The sequence below is a fragment of the Xiphophorus couchianus genome, chromosome 18 (assembly GCF_001444195.1).
Source record: "Xiphophorus couchianus chromosome 18, X_couchianus-1.0, whole genome shotgun sequence".
NCBI lineage: Eukaryota > Metazoa > Chordata > Actinopteri > Cyprinodontiformes > Poeciliidae > Xiphophorus > Xiphophorus couchianus.
The window spans coordinates 6154834-6164198 of NC_040245.1; positions in this window are offsets into that span (position 1 = coordinate 6154834).

The window sequence follows — 9365 nt, forward strand, 5'->3', positions numbered from 1 at the left end:
AATACAGCTGTTTAGAAAATGACCAGGTAAGTTGAACTTCTTGAGTTGCCACATGAATTCCAGTTTTTGTTGGAATTTGTTGGCACAGCAGCTGCTGGGTTATTTAATTCACCAAAATGTTATGTTGATATTGTTAGAGATGAAGTTGGATAATTTTAACCAAATATTAAGTCAAAACTAAAACCCAGATTGTTTAGCTTAACACCAGATTAAGGAGCCTCATCACAGACCGCCATTTTGAGCTTCAACCTCAACGTCTTCCACAGGATGAAATAAGAAATTGTAATAGTTATTCCTAAAGTAATGCTGCAATCATGCTAATACTAGTAGGGTTTGTTAACACCTTAATTTCGCAGCAGAGAGCAACTTTGAACATTAGCCATTTACCTGCTAAATAGCTAGCATAAATAAGTGCAACTCACGTTCAACCTTCACAAAATGTTAATAATTCTCAATATCCATTTTCAACTGTCAAACTTTTTACTAGGCATTATAAAGTTATTGACCTCATCTTTTATTGGACTCTACCTTCTTCAGAATTTAACCACCACTCATTATTTTCAACCCAAATATTAACTGTTAAGCTGTCCAGGCTATTCATTTTTTCAACACATTCTTTGGGAGTCTTACTACGTGTCGCTTTAAATAGATCTTCTGGGTTAAAAATCTAACCCAAATATACAATCCAACATTTACTGTTAAAGAAAAAGTTCTGGATCAGATTTAAGTTTGATCCTGGACTGGGTGAACAAAATCTCCCTAATGAGGTTTATAATGTAGAATGAGATGTGAAACACACTGTATTTTCATCATTTTGCCGATGCACTGGTGGATTGATTTTGAAATGAAGTAAGAGAAGTCATTACAGCCTCATAGAAATTCTCCTTCATCTTGCATGATGTATCTGCCGTCAGTACGGGGTTCATTTGTGCGTAAACCTCGTTAATTCAGTCCCCTCCACGACACCAGGGTCTCTTCCCACCATTTGCCGCTGGAGTAAATCAGATCATGCCAGCAATATAATAAGATGCCTAGACAATTATTCACCTGGTCTTGCCTGTCAGCACTGGAGACCCCCCCTGCCATTGGCTCTGCCAGCATACAGAAAGCCAGGTTCCTTCACCTCCGGCTGCTTATGAAATATCACCATTAAACCCAACAAGATCCATTTAAAACGTCTGCAAATTCATTGATATTAATTATCTCCAGCATGGATAGAGCCATTAAGCACGCTTTCTCATCTTAACATAAATGGGGACATTTACTGATTAATAGAGAGGGTGCTGACCTCTAAAGGTGCTTAAAAACGACTAATATTCGCAGCCTAAAATAAAGTGGAAATTATACATTCATTAATTTATTAAACTGGGTGAATAAGAAAAACTGCCCTCCCCCAGCATCTTCATGCGCAATCTCTCACTCTCCCACAAGGAGGTGCTGAAGCTCCATGAGAATTTAAAATACCTCTCCAAATCCCCACCAACTGCATATTTATTCATTTACCCTCGAGTTGCCTCCAATATATTATTCATTTGCTGCTCCAAGGTCTTCTGAAATGAAAACAAGCTGGCATTGTTATGTTCTCTCTCCAGTTCCACCAAGAATAATGCGAAGGGCCTGCTGGCTCAGGTCGGCAGCAGACTGTCCAGCGCAACAGTCACCTCCGATTTCACCCAGAGCTGTTCTCAACCAAGGAACAAGGAACAAGGAGACAGGGGGAACCTTTGTGTTTCGCTGACTTGATTTGCAATTTTCACTTCATTTGCAGGCTTGGCATATGACAACTTGCATGTGGGAGAAATGCCTGATGGCACGTCACACCAGACTCATATCTTTCCACAGAAAGCACAAGGCAATGCATGCATGAAAGAATGTGGAAAGCTGTCTACAGGATTGTTGCACGTCAGAGCAATAAAACCCCTAAAGTAGAATCCTTTCCCCCAGTTTATAACAGATCAGGAAGAGGGCTTTAATACTATTAGCTTGTATTTAGAGCCTTCTGTGGAAGAGTTGTTTGGCAGTGGCCTGACAACCTTATTTGGTCTTAACAACTTACAAAAATCAATATAAGATGAGTCAGCAAAACAAAGGATTTTGCTGTAAAAGCTTGGATCTCAGGAAGACAACTGAACTTGGAGAGTAAGTGCACCCTCTGCTCTCTGCCGGCCCGCTCGTCCAACGACTGCAGAGCTCTATCGACAGCACCGCCCGCCACGAGGCTTCATCAGCTCCTCCAAATATTCTGCATTCACAAATGGAAGGCCGCATTGATTTTATGTAACACGGCTCGTTAAGTGCTGATTAGACCATTATAGTGATGTGATATCAGGGAATGGGTTTGGGTGACAGGCGGCCAAACACAAATCAAAAGGAACTAATAACCCTTTCTAAAAGAGATTTGGGTTGCTACAGTGCTTCTCCCACCACTCCTCAGTTACTACCACAATGCTGTTTGTGTAGGTTTGTCTCTAATGGACCGGTCTCAAAGTCTCAAGCTGACACAAAATATCTATTATCAATGGTGCGCAACGTTCTCTGCTCTTAGAAACAATGCCATCAGTCCTCATTGAGTGATATTTTCGATGTATCAATAAATTCAAAGTGAACTTATGCATTTGAGCATTGAACTATTTCACTTTAACTTTTACGAATGAAATACCCCATTAGTACCTTTTTCGTATTTATGTGTCCAAAGGTTTGTCTTTTGAATTTGAAACATATAGGTCATGTAACTACAAGATCAAAAAGCTATGGTTTTTGGTCTGTTTTTGATTTGTGACTAGAAAGATTAAAAATGACCCAAATAAAAAATAAAAATAGGAATGTAGTCTTACTAATCACAGGTTTACTGCTGATCACCTTTGTCCTGAAAGCGTTTTGTTAAGCCTGTCTTTAACAATAAAAACCCTTGCACTGATGAAGTTTGAGGAATTACAGTTAAGTTGAGTAGGATTATGCTGTCAAAGCCCCACATAATTTTATCTCAGAAGGTGCTTGGTGATAAAGAGCACTGCAGCTGCGTCTTTAATTACACCACTGTTCTTATCTTGAGTGTCACATGACTGCTTTGCTTACTGTAAGACCTCCTGTAAGTGAACGGAGTCGAATGCCATATCAGTGCCCAACATTCAAGTACACCACACCTTATGATTATTCTTGGAAGCAACAGCCAGGGTTGTGTGTTTTGACTCCTGAACGCTGACAGAACTGGGCTATTTTTCATACCTTAAGAAAATTCCCATGATGCAGATATGAGACAAAAGGGCAGACAGATGATATCTGCCATTAGGAGTATTTACAACCCCTCTAAAAGTGTGCTATCAGTTCTGCACTGAAACCTTTTCTTTCAATGGAAGCAGTCAAAGACAAGACTCTCCTGAGATGGCTGAGAATAGATGGGGAGAAATAAAAAAGCTGAGGTAATATTAGTGTATTGTATTTCATCGCTCAGTGTTATCTTCCTGTCTACTGTAAAAACACAGGTTATGGGAAAATTAAACTATTTATTCTCCATATTATCGGAGTTTTTAACAGCAACATGGCTCCTCAGAAAGCAGTTTTGGGCTTATTTCCATAATCTTTGTTAATAAAACAATTAGCACAATTCTAAATTCTAGTTTTGGGGGTCTATTTTTATTCTAATTAAAACTTAAGGTGAAAAATGTTTTTTAAATGCCTAATGAATTATTCCTCTTCCTGCAGCAATAGTTGTGGAATTGATATGGTAATGTGAGTATAGTTAAATATTAAAAGTTATGCTCATTTTAATTTGTCAGCTTCAGTTGAGCTGACACAATTTAAGAAGAAAGTAGCATGTTGGTACTTGATCACTGATTAAATATAAAAAAATAACATACTTTCAGTCAGATTTTTCAAAGGCAGATTCCATTTTGTTGAACATTTATGATCTGTTGTTTTTCATATCTAAAATCTTAAGACAGACCACAGGCTAAATCAATGAATTTTGCAGTCCAAGATTCACTGATTTAAAGAAACTGGTGAACAAGTTTGAATTTATTGTGAATTTTCTCTAACCCACACAGGTAAAAAATTGCACATTCACAGACAATTACAGATACACTTCCACAAATATAGGCATGAATATAAGTTACAGAAAACCATTCCAGTATCACGTTTCTGGCATACCTTGACTGGATGGTTGACCTCTCTTCTTTTCAGAAATGGTAGTTAATTTATTCTGGTTGGTTTCCTGACGTGGAATACGCTTTTAAAAATAGTCCATACATTTTCAATAGTGTATAGGTCAGAGATATTCCAGAAGCTTGATGTTGTCCTGTTGGAGCAAACAGCTATATGTGAAAGTTACAACTGTCTCACCCAAACTGTCCCTACTATCATCTGGTAACGTCTTCTGTAGCACTGGGCAAATCTCTACTAAAGCGCTGAGCTGCTAATAACAGAAAAAGATTTTTTTAAGCACAGTTGTTAACTTTGAAAACCATTAGCACACTTAACTTCCCCTAAATATATATTTTTTGATTTTATCAACAGTTAAGAATTCTTCAAATAGTTAGAGGTTTATATACATGCTTTTATTTTTAAGACTGTTAGCACAGCAGTTCCATTTCCTGTCCTGGTGTGCTCTCTTTTTTTTGTTCCCCATCTTTGGGGAACAGACAGTACAGAACAAGATACAAACATAACTACAATATCCAAGAGCATTATGGAACATGTAATTTATAAAGTCAAAATTAAATTGATGCCTGTAGTCTTTCAAGGGCAAATATAATTTGTATTAAAGTTAGTTCTTTAGCATTAGCTTCCACTAAATACCTTGGTGTAGTTTCTTGGCATTAGCAGAACTAATGTTCATGATTTTTTTTTTAGGATCTTTTTAGTTAGCTGTGCCCACCACTGGTCTTTGGGATAAAGATTTTGTTTTATTTATTTTTTTACCTGTGTGGATGAGACAAAATATAAAAAAATATCTGGAAGTCGTTGAAGTTCTATGTTTTTTTCATCCAGAAAATAAAATGCCTCAAATAAAATTGAAGTCCCAGCATAATGTGCCATTCTTGCTGATGATGAGTGGATGTAAACTATTCTGTATTGGTTAACAGTAGCATAGCCAGAAAACTGCCTGTTTTTTTTCATGCAGGAAAACCTTTTAACCCATCCGAGGAGCTCCATGAATTCCTCTTCCCTGCGACACTGCCCATTTGTCCCTGTTGTGCAACAATTTCATAATCTGTAGCACACAATTGTTTGACATTTACTGCTAAACCAGAGGCCTTTTGGCCACATTCTGCACTCCACACTGAGTGGCTTTTCGTTCAACGAGCACTTTGTTTTCCAGGCCAAACACAATGCCCCGTTTTGAGAGTACCACCAGTAAAATGATCAACAACTTACCAGCAGACAACTACAAACGAGCACAGAGCTTTTTCCTGCTGCTCAGGTGGGAACATTCGTCCACAGCCTAATCACAGAGGATGGCCGTCCTCCGCATATGCATTTAATTCACCCCCACTCCCACTGGAGCTCAGAGAACCCGACAATAAGTGAACGATAACTGGCTCCATTGCTGTGAGCAAAACGATATTGCTTTTTATAACAGGAATAGGTTATTAGAGTCGACACACGATGAAATGCACAGTCTAGTTTGACATCAGCTCCTCTCCCGTAAGTGTGTCCTATACCGGATGGACGTTTAATCACAAAGGTCAGGGAGCTCGAGTAAATTATGTGAAACACCTAGGGCAGCTTAATGTCTTTGCCAGTGGCTGTTTGAAGTCAGATAATGGGTGTTGGAACAAGTCTTTGTCCTGCAGTCCTGCTCTGGAGATGTGGCAACATGTATTTCAGCAGATCAAAATAGCAACCAGTCTCCTCCTCTCAGAAATGCTCCCCCAGCACACATCCAATCATAAATCGATGACTAATTACTTGAGTTTCTCCAGACACAGCAGCTACCCTCTAATTAGCAAAACAATGAGTGGCGATGTCTTGGGCTTCCATGTGGGCTTTCTGAGTCGCGCTCACTGCATCATTCTGTAAATGCGGGTATTCAAGCAAACTATTTTCTATTTTTCTGTGAATTTACAAAAACAATGGAGTGTGCCCATATGTTGTTTATAATTATAGCAGTTAGGTCCTGTGTGAACTATCCATCAAAGTTAAGGGAGCCGGCAAATCACATTAACCGCTCGCTATTACAGTGGGGGCGTCATTTTCTTTTCCCGTTTTCTAAAGAATGACCAATGATCAAATGAAAAACAACCAGAAGAGAACATATAAAAACTTTATTTACCATGACATAATGCTTCTTCCTGCAGCTTCGGATTTTACATCTTATTTATTCATGCAGCCAATTTCCATTCAAGTGCTGCTGTTGAAGAACAACAAACATACTGAAATATCATCATTATCTATCTGATAAAATGAAACAGGGCTGCTCAGTGGCGCAGTTGGTAGCACTGTTGCCTTGCAGCAAGAAGGTCCTGGGTTCGATTCCCGGCCGGGGTCTTTCTGCATGGAGTTTGCATGTTCTCCCTGTGCATGCGTGGGTTCTCTCCGGGTACTCCGGCTTCCTCCCACAGTCCAAAAACATGACTGTTAGGTTAATTGGTCTATCTAAATTCTCCCTAGGTGTGAGTGTGTGTGTGAATGGTTGTTTGTCCTGTATGTCTTTGTGTTGCCCTGCGACAGACTGGCGACCTGTCCAGGGTGAACCCCGCCTCCCGCCCGGAACGTAGCTGGAGATAGGCACCGGCAACCCTCCCGACCCCATTAGGGACAAGGGTGAACAGAAAATGGATGGATGGATGGATAAAATGAAACACATGCAGAGTAACCTCCAGCTTGGCACAGAAGCTGCATTTCTCCGTGTCTTGTTTTGATATAAAGCACTGGCGTTGTGTATTCAGAAAAACTTTGGCCGCAACAAATTAGACTTTCTGAAATCCAGCCTTTATATATTCATCTTCTTCCAGAGTTTGCTTTCAAGCTGCTGTTTTGCATTTACTTTTAAAGTGGACGTCAGCATCTGTCATTTTTCTGACAGCAATACCATACACCAAGTGGTTCAAGTTTAGTCAATAATCTGTGGGCTTGTATAGGAACATCTCAGAAATATTGATACTATATGCAGTATTGGTATGGGTTTACACATGTAATAGTCAAACTTGTCAGTCTTAGTGAAGGAATGAATTCATTCAACTGGACAGAAGAAACTCTTCACACAACAAAGAAAGGATCATCAACACACTTATTTCCAAATAAGTCTTAGGATTTAATAATTAAATATCCCATAAATAACTTATTTCTCTAACTACCAACATACGACCTAGCTATGACGGAAAAGAAAACTTTAATAAGTGAAGGATCAAATCAAACTAATTACTGAATTACAATAAAATTAAATGGAATACTAAAAAATAGCTTAAAAACAAGCCGCTGCTACAAACCAAAAAAAGTGATGTTAGCAGCTGCTGACATGCAGAAGCCAAATGTCTTCTGGAGAAAAGTTTTACAGAAACTAAAAGTGAGCATTATAGTCACAGAGACAAGGACAATGTTTGGATCTAAAACCATACACTCAGATTTAGTTATATTTAGCCAAATATTAGTGGTGGTTGATGAATAAACTTCCAAATAAATTCAATTTCCTGCTATTAAGACATAATAAAGTTGCTTCTTTTCTAATTATTCCATCCTAGAAAACATAATTAAAAGCCCCAATTTACTATACTTTCCAGGCTATAAGGCACACTTCTTTAATAGCTTGGCCGGTCCTGCGACTTTTACTCAAATGCAACTTATAATCCGGAAAATACCATACTATAAAAATCAATTGCAGAAACACATGTAAACTTCTGACCGATGGCGTCTGCATATATTACAATGAAGATAAAAAAAAGTGAAGATCTGATGTTTCTTGCAAGTAAACTCTTGGTTATAAATGTGGAACAGCACTGCACAGAAAAAAATATTGTTGGTGGCAAGATGTTCCATGTGTCACATAATGCTAGCGTTCAAAATTCATTTTTCAAAGAGGCTGCAAATATAAAAACCTCCGGCTAAAAACATGTTTCTCGGCTGCAAAAAGCCATTGTGTTTTCATGCCCTGCTTAAGGAAGGGAGGTGGGGGGGTGTTTGAAGGGTTTACAAGATGCCGAATGCCCAGTGTAAAAATAAATTCCCTCAGGCAGATCTACATAACACTGTTCATACTGAGCCCAAAGGTTCTGTAACCGAAATAATTCTGTCAGACTGACTTCAGGCTTTTCACTTGAAACTGAAAATCCAACTCAGCAGACATGGAGAGGTCAAAGGGAACAAATTCTGCTGTTTTTTTCCCTTTCATTATTTTATCCCCCCTTCAAAACAACTTTGTTTTGTGCTTGCAAAAAAAAAATTAAATTAGGACCTATAATTACACTGAAGTCTGTGTGACATTTAGTTTTCCTAATAGCAGTTGTGTGTCAGCTGCATGTGACAGAGGCGATTAGAACAAAATCTATTTTAGGTCTAATTCTGATCTTTTTTCTGGTTGATTATGTAAAGCAAAAAAAAAAAAGTCTTTTGCCACAAAGCGCAATAGTGCATCATCAATAGTCTGGTAACAAAATATAATATTTAAATTTGTCAAAAAACTCAATAATTTAGTGGCTTATTATCTTCTAATCCAAATGAAGAAGCATCATCTGCTTCTTTCAGTCATGAAGTGACCGATCCATCCATCCATGGTGCAAAATTGTGACATTGAAGGAAATTTATACACATTTGGTTGTTTTGTTGCTTCTCAAAACAAACAATAATCTGAAAAGTGTGGCAAGCATCTAGATTTTGCCCGTTCTTTTTTGCAAACTGGTGTCGGTGAGACCATGCAACATATTTCAAGTCAAATCACTTTTAAACAACTTTCCTTTACCTGCTACAGATAAACATCCCCTCAGCATAATACTGCCAACACCATGCGACACTGTGGAGATAATGCTTCAAATGATATGACACACATGATTCTTCGAATGGAGGCTAAGGATTGTTATTTGTGGCTCATCTAAGCATGTTTCACCTAAAGGTTCCCAAATGTCCACCAAATCCACCAAAAAATAAGGACCCAAAGAGTGCCGGCCCACTTGGTGACCCCCATAAAAAACAAATAATTACAGGATGTCACTCTGTATTTATTTAGTTTTTTTCTATTTTGGTCCTCCATACACCTCAGGGGTTACTTTAATGTGATTCTAAAAATCATCTTTCAACCCCCTAGTTAGTGTCTGGTGACCTCCTGGGGCTCCTGAGCCCCACTTTAAGAACGCCTGGCAACAGGCAAGAGGCAGAGCTCCATATGGTTTTCCCACTTACAAAATGCTATGCAGAATTTAGTGTAAATTTAAACA